The 20571-nt window shown below is 39.2% G+C and overlaps 1 protein-coding gene and 1 non-coding gene across 2 annotated transcripts in view; one reads left to right on the plus strand and one right to left on the minus strand.

Moving 5' to 3' along the window:
• Positions 1-20571, minus strand: part of MTNR1A (melatonin receptor 1A) — a 38640-nt gene that overhangs the window by 11700 nt on the left and 6369 nt on the right. The window lies entirely within an intron of this gene.
• On the plus strand, positions 11817-11889 carry TRNAM-CAU (transfer RNA methionine (anticodon CAU)). The gene has a single exon. It is a non-coding gene; the product is annotated as a tRNA-Met (tRNA).

Raw genomic sequence — 20571 nt, forward strand, 5'->3', positions numbered from 1 at the left:
CCTCATCAACATGGTGCTACTCTAGCTATCTTGGTCCTAATTTGGTAACAATTAAATCTGTGCAATGGTGTAACCTGCGGAGAATTCATTTGCTTATGTGGACCCTCTTCAAAATGCTGGCGGGGGGAGCCCATTACTATGGCAGGCTGGTCTCTGGGTTGGTTGTTACCTCTTCTCTATGTCACCGGCCTTGGAGTAGATGTTGCCGATATCTTTTCCAAGTCCCCTTTTTCAAGTCCCTCTGCCAGGCTGGTAGGTGCACTTATCCCTGGACTTTTGATGAAGGTTGGGTGCTTCCATTTAGTTGCAGCTACACCCTTCTCCAGAGAGTTGCCCTCAGTTGAGTAGACAATGGATGACCAATTGACAATGGGGTACAAAAGGCCAGCCCCTTCACCTTCAATGGCTACAACTCTGTGGTTGGATTTACACCCGGAGGCCTCAACTTCTCAGATCAGGCCAGGTCTCCGCTGGACCTGAGATCCTTTCCTTGCTTGCCTCTCCCTGCCCTCGTCAGAGTCCCTCACCCACCACAGGTCTCTCCCGAGAGCACTCCCTCAACAAAGCAGGAGCAGCGAACATGCCAGCTCCCTGTCAGGTTCTGTTTCTAGGCAACCTGAGATAGACAGACGTTCAGCTCTGTGATGCAGTTAGGTAGTTTTCTACACAAGTCACCCACTTCTAAGATAAAAAAAAAAAAAGAAAAACTACTTACTAGGCTATCTTACACAAGCAAACCAACCAGCCATATTGGGTAGAGGGTCCAGAGTTTAAATGCTTTTTGGGTTTGCTTATTTTTTTTAAGTTGATTTATTTTGAGAGAGAACATGCATCCTCCTGAGCAGGGAAGAGGTGGAGAAAGAGGGAGAGCCTCCAGAGCAGGCTCCACACCATCAGCACGGAGCCCGACGTAGGGCTCCAGTTCACTAACCATGAGATCATGACCTGAGCCGAAATCAAGAGTCAGATGCTTAACGGACTGAGCCACCCAGATGCCCTGGTACTGCTTTTCAATCCTTTCATCCTTGTTATGTGTACACGTTTCCAACATCAAACCAGTACATGCCCCAGTCATGTGCATAGAAGTCTGTCTCCCTCTAAAGACCTCTTGAGGTCCAGGACTGTGACTGCACAGTGCCTGGCACGTAGCACATGATCGGGAACAGTTTTCTGGGTGAACAAAGGTACCCTTAAGTCGCTAAACCTCACTCATGCAAAGGTAGAAATTAGTTCCTTTTTTTTTTTTTTTTTTTTTTTTTTTTTGGCTCTTATTTGCCAGGATGTTGGTTTTCTCAACAGGCCAGTATTAGCCTGGAGTTGGACTTGGAAAGCAAGATTAGAGACCCCCTGAGTTATTGTTCATAATTCAAAATATAAAACCCTGGCTGTGCCTGAATTGTGCCTAACATCAAAGAGATAGACCAGTTTAAAGAGCGAAAAAGTATACGTTGGCTACTCTTGAAAACATTTTTCATTTGTTTTACGCAGCAAATCCCATAGACTCAGATCTAAGAAGTCCGGCTTAAAGAAGAAGCTATCTATTTTGCATATCAAAGCTCACAGGCAGTGCCTTACATTCTTAGATTTCAAAGGACTATATTTGAAAGACTTGTCTTTTCAGATTATTGGAGGCAGCGTGGACCGTAAGTTTAGAAACAAAAACATCTGCATTCAGATCCTGGCTATGACACCTGCTAACCACCCTCGGGTAAGTCACAGCTTCCCGGAGCCTCGGGCTCCTAATATGTAATAAATCAGGGTAACAGTGACCACAGTGAGGAGTTGAGAGAGCACATAGAGCACATTTGGCTTTGGATAAATATTTATTCCTTCTCTTCCACCGTGATGAAAACCACGTGTTGTGCTTCACAGAAAGTTCCTCCCCAGTCAGAAAGCCCTGGCTAAGGTGGCCTCTCTCCCGGCAAGGACTCCTCTCCCAATCCCTGCCGTCTTGTAGGGCTCTTCCTGGACACATAAGCCTCCTTTTATCCTTCTGGCTACCAGCCCTTTCCTCTCCCCTCAAAGGTATCCCCTCTCTTGTCTTCCCACCTGCTTTCAACTCACCTTCCTGTAACATCTGGATTCTACCCACACCGCGTTGCTGAAACTTCTCTCCAGTCATCAGGGGCATTCTTAATGAGCCTTCACTCAGCCCTCCTCCTCCTTATGGTCCTGACATCTAATACCCTGTCCACGTAAACCGTCCATATACTACCCTGTGTGAAGAGTGTAACATACAATGCATGTGATACCTGATCACACCTTAGATTTTCGCTGTCTTGCTTCCTTGACCCCACTTGCCTCCCTGGCTCTTGGACGCTCTGTCTGCATCTCACTGTTTTCCCGGTCCTACTCCTTACCTTGGTGGTGACTCTTTAACACTGTAAACTTGAGTTGATCGATGGAGTGTCTTGACTGTTCTGTTACCATACAGTAATATATGTAGTAAAAGAGACTAAGAAAACTTCCGCATACCATAAAGTGACCTAACCCTCGAGCTGTAGTACAGTTTTCAATTTTTAAAAATGTGAAATCCTGCCAAGAGCTCTCCTCATTTTCTAGATCTCATTACTCTTTTCCCAGAAGGGTGGTTTAGGGAGATGTTTGTAATATGTAAATATCCACATTACAGTCCCATTGATTCGGCCTTTCATGTATAAGCTAAACACAAACTACCCATGTCAGCGGGGAGCCTGGGTAGATGGCAGAGTAGAAGGGCCCTGAGCTCACCCTGTCCCACGTTGACAGCTAGACATCATCCGCATCCAAGTTAGTGACCTGGAGAGCGACCTGAAGACTGGAAGGGCAGACTCCGCAACTACATGTAGAGAGGAAGCTGCATCTGAAAGGTTGGGAAGGGCAGAAAGGTGGAGAGGGGCTGGCTGCGGGAGGGAGGGAGCCACCTGCATGGAGAGGGCAGAGAAACGGGCCCTTGCACCAGGGAGCTCACACGGGGAAAACTAATCCCCATACGGTTTGCCTATAAGAGCCAAAGGGCAGGCTGACTTGAGTTTGTAAAACCAGTGGGACTTGGAGCCTGGAGCTTTAAGAGTCAGCTGACTCAGCACTGGGCCACCCAGGCACCAGGGATGGCCAAGTGGCTGCCCTTAAAGAGACACAGCCTGTGTGGAGAGGCAACGTACACACAGCCGTTTACACAAGGCTGTTGGTAATGGTTTGGGAGTGTGTTTATGCCGCTTCCCGGCATAAACATGGGGCCACCTGAAGGGGGCAGGGTTGCACACACACGTGTACCTCAGCACAGGCCTCAGGGCAAATTTGGCGAAAGCTGTGCCCGTGCCCCCCCCCCCCCCCCCCCCCCGCCACTGCTGCGTGCCTGGCGGCACCCCCTGCCCAGACGCTGGGTGCACAGCTGCCTCCCTGCCCCGGGCCCAGCTGTGTGCTCGACAAACAGCCCCCAGCCACCACAGCGCTGCAGAAGATCTGGCCTAGGACTAGTGGCCCAACGTGGATTTCGCTCCCACCAGTGCCCCGTTCTCAAGGTCCCTGCAGACAGGCACCCTCGGAGCTGGCCTGCCTGGGTCCCGCTAATACCACACAAAGCAGACAAAACCAGCAACTGGCAGAGAGTCTGTGCGGACGACTGCACGGAAAGGAAAAGTGACTCAGACGCAGCAGCCGGGCATAAACAACACACACGGGACACTCTCCTGAAGTGCCAGGTTCTGGTGAACAGGGGACGCTGCACTGCAGGGCACTCGAGGACCTCTTCTTCATAAAGTCACTACTTTCGAAAGAGAAGACACAGCTGACTTTTTTTTTTTTTTAACAGAGAAATAGGCACGGAGAGGCAGACAAAATGAGGAAACAGAGAAGTTTATCCCAAATGGATGAACAGGACAAGGGCACAACCTGAGATCTAAGTGAAACAAATATAAGGAAGATGCCTGATAGAGAATTTAAAGCACTGATCATAAGGATATTTACCGGAGGAGCACTACTTACATTAGACAAAACAGGTTTTAAAACAAAGACTGTAAGAAGAGAAAAAGAAGAACACTATATAATTATAACATAATCTTCAATGAAAAGAACAATTGTGAATATTTTTTTTAATATAATATTGTCAAGTTAGCTAACATACAGTGTATACAGTGTGCTCTTGGCTTCGGGAGTAGATTCCCGTGATTCGCCACTTACGTACAACACCCAATGCTCATCCCAACAAGTGCCCTCCTCCATGCCCATCACCCATTTACCCCTCTCTCCTCCATCAACCCTCAGTTTGTTCTCTGTATGTAAGAGTCTCTTATGGTTCGTTTCCCTGTTAGTAACTATTTTTTCCCCTTCCCTTCCCCCATGGACTTCTGTTAAGTTTCTCAATTCCACATATGAGTGAAAACATATGATATCTGTCTTTCTCTGACTGACTTATTGCACTTAGCATAATACCCTCCAGTTCCATCCACGTTGTTGCAAATGGCAAGATTTCATCCTTTTTCATTGATGAGAAGTACTCCATTGTGTGTGTGTATGTATATATATATTATATATATTACACATATATATATAACATATATATAATATATATGATATATATGATATATATTATATATATGATATATATATACACATATATATAATATGTATTATATATATCATATATCTATATGATATATATACACATATATAATATATCATATATATATATATATGATATATATATAACCACTTCTTTACCCATTCATCTGTTGATAGACATCTGGGCTCTTTCCATGATTTGGCTATTGTTGATAGCCCTGCTATAAACAGGGATACATGTGTCCCTATGAATCAGCACTCTTGTATCCTTTAGATAAATTCCTAGTAGTGTTATTGCTGGGTTGTAGAGCAATTCTATTTTTAATTTTTTGAGGAAACTCCACCCTGGTTTCCAGAGTGGCTGCATCAGTTTGCATTCCCACCAACAGTGCAAGAGGGTTTCCCTTTCTCCACATCCTTGCCAGCATCTGTTTCCTGAATTTTTAATTTTAGCCATTCTGACAGGTGTGAGGTGGTATCTCATTGTGGTTTTGATTTGTATTCCCCTGACAATGAGTGATGTTGAGCATCTTTTCATGTGTCTGTTAGCCATCTGGATGTCTTCTTTAGAAAAATGTCTGTTCATGTCTTCTGCCCATTTCTTCACTGGATTATTTGTTTTTCAGGTGTTGAGTTTGGTAAGTTCTGAATAGATTTTAGATACTAACCCTTTATCTGATACGTCATTTGTAAATATCTTCCCCCATTCCGTCAGTTGCCTTTTAGTTTTGTTGAGTGTTTCCTTTGCTGTGCAGAAGCTTTCTAGCTTGATGAAGTCCCAGTAGTTCTTTTTGTCTTTTTTTCCTTGCCTTTGGAGGCATGTTGAGTAAGAAGTTGCTGCATCTGAGTGGTTTCCCATCTCACATTTAGGTCTCATCCATTTTCAATTTATTTTTGTGTGTGGTGTAAAAAAGTGGTCCAGTTTCATTCTTCTGCATGTTGCTGTCCGGTTCTCCCAGCACCATTTGCTAAAGAACTATCTTTTTTCCATTGGATACTCTTTCCTGCTCTGTCAAAGATTAGTTGCTCTGTCAAATGCTCTGTCAAACATTTGTGGGTCCAATTCTGGAGTCTCTATCCTATTCCATTGGTCTATGTGTCTGTTTTGTGCCAATACCACACTGTCTTGATGATTATAGCTTTGTAGTACAGGCTAAAGTCTAGGATTGTGATGCCTCCACCTTTGGTTTTCTTTCTATTTATTTATTTATTTTTGTGAGAGAAAGAGCATGCATGGGGGAGGGAGAACTTGAGAAAAGAGGGGAAGACGTGAGTGAGACCCTTAACACAGAGATAAGGAATATCATAGCAGGGATAAAGGACTTAATAAATGCAATGAGAAACATGCCTGATGGAATGAATAGCAGGATGGAAGAAGCAGAAAAACAAGTTAATGACCTAGAAGACACAGTAATGGAAAGTAATCAAGCTAAATGGAAGAGAGAAAAAGAATTACACAAACTAAGTACAGACTTGGAAAACTCAGTGACTCCATGAAACATAATAACATTCATGTTTTAGGAGTCCCAGAAGAAGAGAGAAAGATGAGGCAGAGAGTTTATTTGAAGAAACAGTACCTGTAAACTTCCCTAATCCGGGGAAGGAAACTTCCCTAATCTGGAGACATCCACATTCAGCAGGCACAGAGAACTCCCATCAAAATCAACAGAAGCAGGCACCAAGGCTTATTATAATTAAATTTACAAAATAGAATGATAATAAGTTTTAAAAGCAGAAAGACAAAGGAAGCCCTTAACTAACAAGAGAAAACCCATAAGGCTAGCTGGAGATTTTTCAACAGAAACTTAGCAAGTCTGAAGGGAGTACCGTGATACATGCAAAATGCTGAATGGGAAAAATCTGCAGCCAAGAATACTCTACCCAGGAAGGCTATAGTTTAGAATAGAAGGAGAGATAAAGAGTTTCCCAGGCAAAGACTAAAGGAGTTCGTGACCACTAAACTAGCCCTACGGGAAACAGTAAAGAGGACTTTTTGAATGGAACAGAGAGGCCCAATGTGGCAATATAAAGGTAGGAAACATAAAAGCAGTAAAAATGAATATTTATGTAAAAAATCAGTCAAGGCACCAACAATAACATATACCTAAAATGTGGGGAGGAAAGGAGAAAATAAAAGGTTCAAACTTAAATGACCATTGGCTTAATATAGACTGTTACATGCAAAAGAGGTTGTATACAAACTTAATGGTAACCGTATATTAAAATCCACTAATAAATATGCAAAGAATAAAGAGAAAGGAATCCAAATATATAACTAACCAAAATCCACAAAACGTGAAAGAAATAGAGGAAAGGATCAGAGAAAATCTTCAGAAACAACTAAAAACAAGTAATAAAATGGCAATAAATACATGTCTATCAATAATTACGTTGAATTTAAATGGACTAACCACTCCCATCAAAAGACAGAGTGACAGAATGGATTTAAAAACAACCCAATATTTATGTGCTTCCTATAAAAGAATCATTTTAGACTTAAAGAAAGCCGGAGTAGCAATACTTACATTAGACAAAATGGGCTTTAAAACAAAGACTGTAATAGAAAATAAGAACACTATAATCTAATCTAATCTAATCTAATATAATATATATCTTCAACAAGAATATTAAACAATTGTAAATATTTATTTTTTAATGTTTATTTTTGAGAGAGAGCATAAGTGGGGGAGGGGCATAGAAAGAAGAAGAGAGAGGATCCCAAGCAGGCTCTGCTCTGTAGGCACAGAGCCCAACATGGGGCACAGTCTCACAAACTTGTGAGATCATAATGTGAACGAAACTCAAGAGTCAAATGCTTAACTGACTGAGCCACCCAGATGCCCCACAATTGTAAATATTTATACACCCAACATAGAAGCACCTGAATACATGAAACAGTTAATGACAAACATACAGGAACTAATCGATAGTAATACAATAATAGGGACTTTAACACCCCACTTACATCAATGGACAGTTTATGTACACAGAGCATCAACAAGGAAACAATGGGTTTGAATGACACACTGGAACAGATGGATTTAACAGATAATTTCAGAATATTCCATCCTAAAACCGCAGAATACACATTCCAAGTGCACATGTGCACATGGAGCATTCTCCAGAATGGATCACGTGTTAGGGCACAAAACCAGCCTCACCAAATTCAAGAAGATCAAAGTCATACTATGCCTCTCTTCTGACCACAAAGCTATGAAACTAGTAGTTAACTATAAGAAGACAGTCTGAGTAGACCACAAATACATGGAGGTTAAATAACATGCTACTAAACGAGTGGGTCAACCAGGAAATCAAAGCCAAATAATGAAATACATAAAAACAAATGAAAATAAAAACACAACAGTCCAAAACCTCTGGGATAGAACATATGTGGTTCTAAGAAGTTTATAGCAATACAAACTCACCACAAGCAGCAAGAAAAATCTCAAATACACAACCTAACCTTAAACCTAAAGGAACTAGAAAAAAGGGGTTAGAAATGAGCAAAACCTAAAAACAGCAGACAGAAGGAAATAATAAAGGTTAGAGCAGAAATCAATGATATAGAAACTAAAAAAAAAAAAAAAAAAAAAATCAATGAAACCAAAAGGTGGTTCTTTGAAAAAAAATCAGTAAAATTCATAAACCTCTAGCCAGACTTCTCAAGAAAAAAAAAAGAGAAAGTACTCAAATACTCATATAAATAAAATCACATCTGAGAAAAGGGAAATAACACCACAGAAATAAAATCATAAGAGAACATTATGAAAAACTGTATCAGAACAAATTGGACAACATGCAAGAAATGAATTCCTAGGAATGTAAAAACTCACAAAACTGAAACAGGAGGAAATAGAAAATTTGAAAAGACTGATAACCAGTGAAGAAATTGAGTCTAATCAAAAAACTCCCCACAAACAAAAGTCCAGGAGCAGATGACTTCACAGGTGAATTCTGCCAAACATTTAAAGAGGAATTAATACCTATTTTTTTAAACTACTTCAAAAAATAGAAAAGAAGGAAAACTTGCAAATTCATTCTATGAGGCCAGCCTTACCTTGAACCAAAACCAGATGAAGACACCAATAAAAAAGAGAATTACAGGCCAATATCTATGGTGAACATTGATTCAAAACTTCTCAGTAAAATACTAGCAAACCGAATCCAAAATACATTTAAAAAATCATTCACCATGATCAAGTGGAATTTACTTTAGGGCTGGAAGTGTGGTTCAACATTTGCAAATCAAACAAGACACATCACATCAATAGGAGAAAGGGTAAAAACCACATGAGCCTTTCAATCGATGTAGAAAAAAAAGCATTCGACAAAGTAAAACATCGATTCATGATTTAAAAAAAAAAAAAAAAACAAACTCAACAAAATAGGTTTAGAGGGAACATACCTCAAGATAGTTAAAGTCCGGCTATGAAGAACCCACAACTAACTCATTCCGAATGGGGAAAAACAGAGCTTTTCCTCTATGGTCAGGAACAAGACAGGGCTATATACTCTCACCACTTTTATTCAGCATAGTATTAGATGTCTTAGCCACAGCAATCAGACAACAAAAATAAATAAAAGGAATCAAAACTGTTAAGAAGGAAGTAAAACTTTCCCTATTTCCAAATGACATGATGCTCTGTATAGAAAACCTAAAGACTCCAATAAAAAACTGCTAGATACAAAAGCACTGTACGGAAACTGGTTGCATTTCTGTACATTCAGAATGAAGCAGCAGAAAGAGAAATTAAGAAAACAATTCCATGTACAATTTCACCCAAAACGATGATACCTGGGGAATACATCTAACCAAAGTTGTGAAAGACCTGTACTCTGAAAACTCTAAAACACTGATCAAAAAGACTGAAGATAACAGAGAGAAATAGGTAGACATTCCATGCTCACAGATGGGAAGAACGAATACTGTTAAAATGTCTATACTATCCAAAGCAATCTGCACATTTAACGCAATCCCTATCAAAACACTAGCAGCATTTTTCACATAGCTGGAACAAAGAAGCCTAAAATTTGTATGGAGCTGCAAAAGATCCTGAATAGCCAAAGCAATCTCGAAAAAGAAAAAGCCAGACGCATCAAATTTCTAGATTATAGGTTATATTATAAAGCTGGAGTAATAAAAACTTTACGGTGCTAGCACAAAAATAGACACGTAGATCAATAGAGCAGTATAGAAAGCCCAGAAATTAATCCACAATTATATGGTTGATTAATTTTCTTTTTTTTTTAATTTTTTTTTAATGCATATTTATTTTTGAGACAGAGACAGAGCATGAACGAGGGAGGGTCAGAGAGAGAGGGAGACACAGAATCTGAAGCAGGCTCCAGGCTCTGAGCTATCAGCACAGAGCCCGACGCGGGGCTCGAACTCACAGACTGTGAGATCATGACCTGAGCTGAAGTCGGTCGCTTAACCGACTGAGCCACCCAGGCGCCCCAATGGTTGATTAATTTTCAATAAAGCAGGAAAGAATATCCAATGGGAGAAGGACATTCTCCAAACAAATAGCGTGGGGAAAACTGGACAGCAACAAGCAAATGAACGAAACTGGACCACTTTATTATACACAAAAATAAATTCAAAATGGATTAAAGCCCTAAATGTGAGACTTGAAACCATAAAAATCCTAGAACACAGGCAATAACCTCTTTGACATCAGCCATAATAACATTTTTCTAGTCGTGTCTTCTGAGGCAGGGGACGTAGAAGCAAAAATAAACTATTGGAACTCCATCAAAATGAAAAGCTTTGCACAGCAAAGGAAACCATCAACAAAACTAAAAGGCAACCTACAGAACGGGAGAAGATACTTGGCAAACGACATATCTGATAAAGGGTTAGTATCCAAAATATATAAAGAACTCAACACCCAAAGTCTAAAAATCCAATTAAAAGATGCGCAGAAGGCATGAACAGACGTTCCTCCAAAGAAGACGTCTCAGATGGCCAACATGAAAAGATGCCCATCATATCTTACCATCAGGGAAATGGAAATCAAAAGTACAATGAGCCACCACCTCACCCCTGCCAGAATGGCTAAGATCAACAACCAAGAAACAACAGGTGTCATTGAGGATGTGGAGAAAAAGGAACACGTGCACTCTTGGTGGGACTGCAAACTGGTGAGGCCACTGTGCAAAACAGTGTGGAGATTCCTTAAAAAGTTAAAACTATAACAATTGCACCACTGGATATTTACCCCCCAAATACAAAAACACTGATTCAAAGGGATGCATGCACCCCTATGTTAATAGCAACATTATTTACAATAAACAAAGCATGGAAATAGTGCAAGTGCCCATAAATGGGCACTGATAAATGGATAAAGAAGTGGAATATGCATATATATATATATATATAATATATATATAACATATATATTAATATAATATATAATAATATATAATATATATATATAATGGAATATTAGCCATGAAAAAAAGTAATGAAATCTTGCCATTTGCAACATGAAAGGGGCTAGAAGGTATAATGGTAAATGAAATAAAGTCAGGCAGAGAAAGACAAATACCATATGATTTCACACATGTGGAATTTAAGACCCAAAACAAATGAGCAAAGGGAAAAAATATGAGAGAGAGAGGTAAACTGAGAAACAGACTCTTAATTATAGAGAACAAACTAATGGTTACCAGAAGGAGAGGGGGTTGGGGGATTGGTTAAATAGGTGATGGGGATTAGGTAGCTCACTTGCCGTGTGGAGTCCTGGGTCATGTATGGAAGTGTTGAATACACTATATTGTACACCTGAAGTTAACATAACGCTGTATGTTAACTGGAATTAAAAACTTAACCAAATTACTGATGTCTACACCATTATTTATATTACAAAATCAAGAATAAAACTTTAAACACAAACAACTTTAAAAACATATTTTGACCACATTAACAGGCAATCAAAAAAAAGCTCGTGTTCACTCTGAGATTGTAGTCTTTATTTTCTTTATCTTGAAGAATTCTGTGAAATCTCAGCTTATAAAAGCAACTCAGTGGCACTTAGTAATATTTCTAATTAGACAAGAGCTCTAAATTGCTAAATTCCAAACAAGAATTACTGTCATTATTTAAACAGGAACAATCATAGTATCATCCTATTTATACGCTAAAATGGGAGGAGAAATGAAATAAAAGCTAGTACTACAAAAGTATGAATTAAGATTCTCATAAAGTTCATTTTAGAAATTCAAAATGTGACTCTCCTTTTTATGTTCTTAGAATTTAAATACTTAGGGACACCTGGCTGGCTCAGTCAGTAGATCATGTGACTCATGATCTCAGGGTTGTGGGTTCAAGCCCCACGTTGGGTGTAGAGATTACCTAAAAATAAAATATTTTAAGAAACAAAAAGAACTTAAGTACCTAAAGTAGTGTTAAGTATTGTACTCTGACTTAGAAATAAAAATACATTCACCTGTCTTAATTCTACCTAACTACTAAATAACAAAGAATTTATTGTGTTTCCCAGAATGTTATATTTAAAGCACAATGAACTTTAAGTTTAGCAATCCTGTAATCCTTACAGCATTAGTACTGTCCCTAATTAATAAGTGAGGAAATGAAACAAATAAATTTCCCAAGGTCACACCCATTGGATGGCAGGGCCAGGATTTTACTCCAGGTTATCTGGTTCCACAGCCCACATTCTTCAGAGGGAACGTACTACCAAAAATAATTGAGTCTATAAAGAACTAACTTTCCACAGATAAGGAATGTTTCATATATAAAGTATTAAATATAAAACAACTTTATATACGTGTAACCTCCCTCTATCTCTATCTCTAACCTGTTTTGTAAACAAGCTTTTAAAAAACTTCCATGGTAAAGAATTTAATACCTGCGCGCGCACACACACACACACACACACACACACACACACACACACTGGAATATTACTCAGCCGTCAAAAAGAATGAAATCTTGCCATTTGCGGTGACATGGAGTAGAGAGTATTATGCTAAGCAAAATAAGTCAATGAGAGAAAGACATACTGTATGCTTTCACTCATAAGTGGAATTTAAGAAACAAAACAGATCAACATGTGGGAAGGAGGGGGAAAAAGAGAAGAAACAAACCACGAGAGAATCTTAATGATAGAGAACAAACTGAGGGTTGATGGAGGTGGCTGGGGGATGGGCTAGATGGGTGATGAGTATTAAGGAGGGCACTTGTTGTGATGAGCACTAGTTGTTGTAAGTGATGAATCATTAAATTCTACTCCTGAAACCAATATTGTACTGTGTGTTAACTAAATAAAAATAAGTAAAATAAAAAGCTAGAAACAAAGCCCGTTACCCCTCTCAAGATTATAAGAGAGTTTTGTATTTCTAAATATGTTAAGAAAATTAGAAAAGAGGAAATAACTAGTTATTGGTTGTAATATTATCATCTTCCCTTTAATAACTATGTCAGAAAAGGTTTTAAAATTTAAGTTAGCAGGCAAGTTCTCAAACCTTCTCCAACAGGTGTTTTTTCAGGCTGTATTACTTTCTCCAGAAGATATGAGCCAGTGTATTATTTGCAAATTGCTAGGCTGTGTCTCCATTACTGACAATTACTCGGAGGTTCTCTCCTTAATTCTGCCCCTTGTGTGAACTCACTTTCATATTTCCCTATTTATTACCTATTTTTTCATCCTGAGGTAACAGCTTTTATTTATTTATTTTTAATTTGAATTTTAGCTACACCATGAATAATTTAAATTATTTTAAATTTTTTAAGATTTTTCATTGGAATAGAGCTGACCTACAATATTATATTAGTTCCATGTTTACAAACAACTCAGTGATTCGACTTTCATGTACATCACAAAATGCTCACCATGGTGAGTGGAGTTAGCATCTGTCAGTCAAGCAGGATCTTTTTGTTTTTTGAGAGAGAGAGAAAGAGAGAATGAATACAGGAAAGAGGGGGAGGGAGGGAGAGGAACAGAGAATCCAAAGTGGGCTCCACGCTGACAGCCAACAGCCCGTGTGAGGCTCGAACCCGTGATCGGAGCTGAACTCAGCCTTAACCAACTGTCACCTAGCTGCCCCTAGGCAAGATCTTTTAAAACATCTCATGACTACTTCAGGCTTCAGCTGCCATCTAACCAGCCAACTTGCAAATTCCTCTTGAAAAATTTTTCTGCTATATAAACACGTTTCTAGTCTTACACCTCTGTATGCCAGGTCTTAATTTTTATTTGAAAATAAAAGAATTTTAAGTGCCCGAATGAAAGCAACCTCTTTGGAAGTAGGATCCAAGCTTAGCATGTCGTCTTGTATTTTGACAAACCAACAAGTATTTGCTGACAATTTATATTCTGTCTTAAACTGTAGGTATGCAATAAGTATTGACTTAAATGAATATTCAATCCAGTAAGTTCCAAAAGCGCTCACTGTCAGAGCAGGCAAGCATCCTTTTAAGCCGGAAGTGCCACAACTCAAATTCAACCTAAGTAGCCTGAATAATATTCAGCGCCAAGTAGATTTGGTTGTTGTTCTTTTTCTTGTCCCCTTTTTCTAAGACGAATGCCTTCAGTGTGATTGCCGAAAGTGGATAGCTCTGTAGAAGAATAAATCTTAGGACATCTCAATCGAAAATCCAGAAGTTTATTCCGCACTTGCAGTATCATTGAATTTCACTGAAATTTCTTGCATGTCACATACAGCCCCCAGGTGTCATGTAAACTTGGTTAGCCAACCTATTTGAAAGGTGAAGAACTTAGGATGCTGATTAAGGAAGCATCTTTACAAAGGCGGGGGTGGGTGACACTGGTGTTACCATGCGGAGTTCTAAGCATGAACAACTGCTTCTTTAAAAACAATCCGTTGATTGCCTCTGGTAGCCTAGAAACATCCTGAGAGCGTGCATATTTCTTATGCTAGAAAATAGGGCATTTCGCTCAGCGAGGCAACTTAAAACCGCTTAAGGGAGGAAATTCAAGCCATCTTAGATCGCGCTATTGACCTCAAATATTCCAATTAGAATTTTTTAAAGATACTAATAAAGAATTAGAACAATGTCCAGAGACTCTATGGAGATTTAAAACGACGTCCAAAGCAGATATTTTTCCAAACGGGTATTTTTTTTTAATTGACGTATAACTGACCTACAATGTTGCATTAGTTTCTGGCACACAACATAGTGAGTCAACATCTGTATCTGTGACGCTCTGCTTCCCACAGATGTAGCTACAATCAGTCACTATACACTAGTGAAATACCATTGAATACATTCCCTTTGCTATACCTTTCATTCGTGTGATTTATTCATCCCATAACTGGAATCCTAAACTTCCCATTCCCCTTAACCAATTTGCCCATCTCCTATCTCCCAACCACCAATTCTCTGTGTTTATGGGTCTTTTCTGTGTGTGTGTGGGGGGGGGGGGGGGTGATTCCACATATAAGTAAAACCGAATGGTATTTGTCTTTCTTTAACTCACCTCACTTAGCATAATACCGCCTAGGCCGACTTATGTTGTGGCAAATGGCAAGATCTCATTCTTTTTTATGATTAATATTCCACTGTGTTTGTGTGTGTGTGTCAAATTCTTTATCCACACATCTATCGATGGACACTTCAGTTGTCTCCATATCTCAGCTGTTATAAGTAATGCTACAATGAATATGGGACATAGATCTTTATAGATTGGTGTTTTTGTTTTCTTTGGGTAAATAACCAGTAGTGGAATTATTGAATCATGGGGTATTTCTATTTTTAATGTTGGGAGGAACTTCCATACTGTTTTTCACAGTGGCTGCACCAATTTCCATTCCCACCAACAGTGCATGAGGGATTTCTTTTCTTTATGTCCTTGCCAACACTTGTTATTTCTTCTTCTTGATTATAGCTATCCTAACAGATGTGAGATGATACTTCATTGTGGTTTTGATTTGCATACTCCTGATTATTGGCGATATTGAGCATCTTCTTATGTGTCTGTTGGCCATCTGTATGTCCTCTTGGAATAATTTCTGTTTATGTCTTCGGTCCACTTTTTATTCAGATTGTTTTTTTTTATATTGAGTTGTATAAGTTCTTTATATGTTTTGGATATTAATTGCTTTTCAGAGGTATTGTCTGCAAGTAACTTCCATTCAGTAGGTTGACTTTTAGTTCTGTTGATGATTTCCTTCACTGTGCAAAAACTGTTTTTATTTTGATGTACTCCTAATAGTTTATTTTTGCCTTTGTTTCCTTCACCTGAGGAGACATGTCTAGAAAAATGCTGCTATGACCAGTGTCAGAGAAATGACTGCCTGTGTTCTCTCTAGGATTTTTATGGTTTCACATTTAGGTCTTTAGTCCATTTAGAGTTTATTTTTGTGTATGGTGTAAGAAACTGGTCCAATTTTATTCTTTTGCATGTAAGTCTCCAGTTTCACAGCACCATTTATTTGAAGAGACTGTCTTTTCTCCACTGTATATTCTTGCCTCCTTTGTCATAAATTAATTGATCATATAACTGTGGGTTTATTCCTGGACTCTCTGTTCTGTTCCATTTATCTTTGTGTCTATTTTTATGCCAATACCATATTGTTTTGACTCCTACAGCTTTGTAGTATATCTTGAAATCTAGGATTGCGATGCCTCCAGCTTTGTTCTTCTTTCTCAAGATTGCTTTGGCTATTCCGGGTCTTTTGTGATTCTATACAAATTGTAGCATTGTTTATTCTATATGGAATAATAATATGGCATTTTGATAACGATCGCATCGAATCTGTAAATTGCTTTGCATAGGGCAGACATCCTCACAATATGAATTCTTCCAATCCATGAGCATGGTATATCTTCCCATTTGTTTGTGTCATCTTCATTTTGTTTCAGCAGTATTTTATCAAAGTACGGATCTTTCATCTCCTTGGCTAAGTTTATTCCTAAGCATTTATTCTTTTTGGTGCAATTGTAAATGGAATTGTTTTCCATTCAGATACTTTTCAAATCAGGTATTTTAAAAACAGAACCATCAAATGTTGGTAAGAACTAAATGCAGGAGGTTTAATTTAGGACATTTTATCTTTGGTTACCTTTCAGAATAGCCAAGGGAAAAATGATTGTGAAAGGTAGCAAAAATAACCTCCATCATATCCACAATTAATGCTGAAAGTTGCTACTTTCTTATGCAATGAATAGGTGGAGGAACCAAAGATCAGATCCAAATTTAATCCTGTAGACCAAAACTCAATGCCATATTTAGGAGTCTTAATCCGGTTTCCAGGCAATTCTGAGGATTACTTTGGCAAATTTGGATAAAATTTGGGGTTCAATAATAAAATACTACACAGACCAGAAAAAAAATCAGAAAAATTTAAACAGTAGCCAAGCATGCAAGAGAAAAAAAATCAATAAAATGTCTTTACAAATAGAATATTGCCTTGAATCAATAATTTTAAATATCATGAAGAGCTGTAGGAAGAGAATGTCAACAGTACAGAGAATAATTCTATCAGATAGTGAATTGTGTTAAACATTGACTTTGTGGGGCGCCTGGGTGGTGCAGTCGGTTAAGCGTCCGACTTCAGCCAGGTCACGATCTCGCGGTCCGGGAGTTCGAGCCCCGCGTCAGGCTCTGGGCTGATGGCTCAGAGCCTGGAGCCTGTTTCCGATTCTGTGTCTCCCTCTCTCTCTGCCCCTCCCCCATTCATGCTCTGTCTCTCTCCCAAAAAATAAATAAACGTTGAAAAAAAAATTTTTTTTTAAATAAATAAATAAAAAATAAACATTGACTTTGTTAGCTTGAAACCATTTTCCACGTCTGTACATACATTTAGGTTATAAGTTTTTGAATGATAAATACTTGTCTGAGAAAGTTATTGTAGCTTGCAGAGGTGATTCATTTTAAATTAGAGAATGGCTTGGATATTGAAATAATCAGCCTCTCAAAGGTTGGATATTGAAACAATCAGAATCTCAGTCCTACATGCTGCAGGGGGATAATGTTTATTATGAAAGGGAAAATGGAGACCTAAGAGAATTTATGCAATTTCCATAATGTTGCCAAAGAGAATTCAATCCTCAATCTTCAGTTTCTGACTGATTTCACTTATCATTCATGTTGTCCACTTAAAAAAAATGAGCATTAAAAAAATAACATAAAAAGTACTAATTGTAGAATACATACTAATAATAACATGATAGCATTATTTCTGTAGTATTTTATAATTTCAAGGGCGATAGGTAGGTGGATGGGTGGGCCAAATCTAAATCTATTCTCCTAGCATCCCTGTGACACAAGATGGGAACTAAGGCTTAAACAGATTGAATAACTAGACCCAACACATAGTACAAATAAAGGTATCGCAGATATAAAGGACTCAGCCTGGGTCTTCAGATTTTCATTCCTGTGCCCCTTCCACTGTTCCGCACTGGGTTGTATGCTGGAGTAAGAAATACCGATCATTTATCTGTGAATTTGGAGTTGCAGGGTTGTTTTTTTTTTTTTTAATCTACCTGAGGAGGTCTATATAAGAACAAATAAAAGAAAATGTGGGGAAGTGCTTTGAAAATTGAGAATTGCTCTATGTGCACAAGTACAAAGCACTAGCCTCCTAAATAAGAGGTTATTTTTATACCTCATCTGCAGAAATCAGATCAAAATAGCTGTCTGTGAAAAGTGCACCGCACACAACAATCTCACAAGTTGCCTGCTTTCCTTTTCTCAAGCTTGAAAAACGTTTCACGCCTGAATTAATAAATTTGCAAAATAAAATTGCAGGATTGAAAATCTAAATGCCTTTAATAATAGGGGTTAGCTTGGTAAGGGCGCTGGAAAATACTCCTGTTTTAAATGGAAATGTTCATCATAAGATGACCAGCGGTTTTTGCAAAATCAGTTATGGATGAGAACAATATAAAAGAGGCTTTACTTTTATCACAAAAGGTTTAGATTTTCAATTAAGACACCGGAGCTGAGTTTTGAGGAATACTCTGGATCTGTTCTAATTGCCCATGTCCCAGAAGTCAGACCTTTGTTAGAATTCTATTTACTTTATATCTGAATTCTGTGGATATTAAATGAATCATAGGACAGCATCACTTTAAGGAAGAAGAGACGGTAACAGGCAAAATGAACCTTTATGAAAAAAAGATTTCTGAAAGGAGAAACTGACTCAATAATATTGTCCAAAATGTATTGGCTTTTGTTTGTTTTAATGTTTATTGAGAAAGAGAGCACGCATGAGCAGAGGAGGGAAAAGGAGAGAGGGAGACAGAATCCGAAGCAGAATCCTGGTCATCAGCACAGAGCCTGACGTCAGGCTCAAACCCACGAACTGCAAGACCGTGACCTGAGCCGAAGTCGGACGCTTAACTGAGCCACCCAGGTGCCCCCAAATGTATGGTTTTTATTTTTATTGTGGGATTGGGGCGTTTGGTTCATAAACGGATATTTTGTTTGATGTTTTTGGCTTTAAAGATCCCACAGAACACTGGTTTTTAAATCACCAGTAAACTATGAAACTAGCCGCCTTCAGGACCCCAGTAGAGACATCCCCAACTGATTTTGCAGGAGAGATTGTCTGATTCTTTATTCTGTAACACGGTGAAGGGCTTCCTTCTATCTTTGAACACCTATCTATCTTCCTTCTATCTTCCTTCCATCTTTGAACACCTAAGAGTGATGTGCTCACGCATGTGAACCCCCCAGTTCTTTAGACGTGTGTTGTCACCAACAAGGTTGGCTGGCTGCCAACCTAGCCTGTTCCTCCTAAGTGGTTACATTTTTGAAGGGGTCACTACAGGCCTAGAAGAGCCAGTCCAGGTGGTCCAACCAGAGGCCAGAAAGCTCCCCCAGGGGGACTGTTCACGCCCATACACCGTGGGTCAGTTCATCATAAGTGTCCCCAGAGCATCCCACCCAAGCTCACAAGAACCTGCATAAATCCCAGGGATCCAACCTATTGTCTCTGTGTAGTCGGTTACTTCGTTCTCTGCCAAGAAGGGAGAACTACTTGGGAAATGTCTAAACCTTGGGAGCATTTCTTGGGAAATAAAACAGGGAAACTAGATGTTCTGCTGAGATATTTTTTAGCAGATAGGAGACGAATCACCCAGATAGTGTAGGACAAGTGAGACATACTTTCATCATAACACCATATCCTAGGTCTGTGATGCCTGTTATCACTGTATGTGTATATAACATTGCACTCACAATTCTTTTTTTAATTTTTTGTAATGTTTATTATTTTTGAGAGAGCGAGCATGGGAGGGGCAGAGAGAGAGGGGGACAGAGGATCCAAAGCGGGCTCCATGCTGAGAGCAGCCAGCCCCATGTGGGGCTCGAACTCATGAACCGTGAGATCATAACCTGAGCCGAAGTCAAACGCTCAACCAACTGAGCCACCCAGGAGCCCTGCACCCACAATTCTTATTGCTAGTCAATCTCATAACATTAGAATGTCCCACTTCACAGTGAGTTTAATCACCATGCAAAAAAGGATACCAGAAGCAGAAAGACTCAGATTTTGTCCCACCCCATCATTTTGCTGATGTGAAAACAGTCCGGGGAGATGGTGAGTTATCTGTAATCGCAGATCCATTCAGTAAAGAGGACCTGGAGTCCAGGTTCTAGATCAGTTCTCTTTACAGGCTCCTCCCACACTTCCCTGTAGGATCCGGTGACAGGTTTGTCCCCAACACAGGAGTACTTGACTATAAGCACATGCATATACTTGTTTGCACCCCATATGTGATGACAAATCCACCTCTATCATCGTGCCTTGCCCCTGAACTTTCTCCTGACATTTGAGTTAATAAGGGAAGCTTCCATATGCCCCTTCCATACCACCTGTCCCTATTCTCACAGGATCCCAAGCGAGTCAGAGCTTAGAACAAGGAAGATTGCCCTCAGGAGCTCATGAATGGCAGGTGACCCAGATATTCTGAGTTTTATTTCAGACATATTACTGCTTTGAATTATTTTGCAGGGTAGCACAGAAGCCAAAATATAGATGAACTTTTCTTTTAAGGCATTTGTAAGAGACCTTCTAGAATATAATACATTTGTA

Source organism: Puma concolor, chromosome B1 (assembly GCF_028749965.1).
Source record: "Puma concolor isolate L17-30 chromosome B1, mPumCon1.1.hap2, whole genome shotgun sequence".
Classification (NCBI taxonomy): Eukaryota; Metazoa; Chordata; class Mammalia; order Carnivora; family Felidae; genus Puma; species Puma concolor.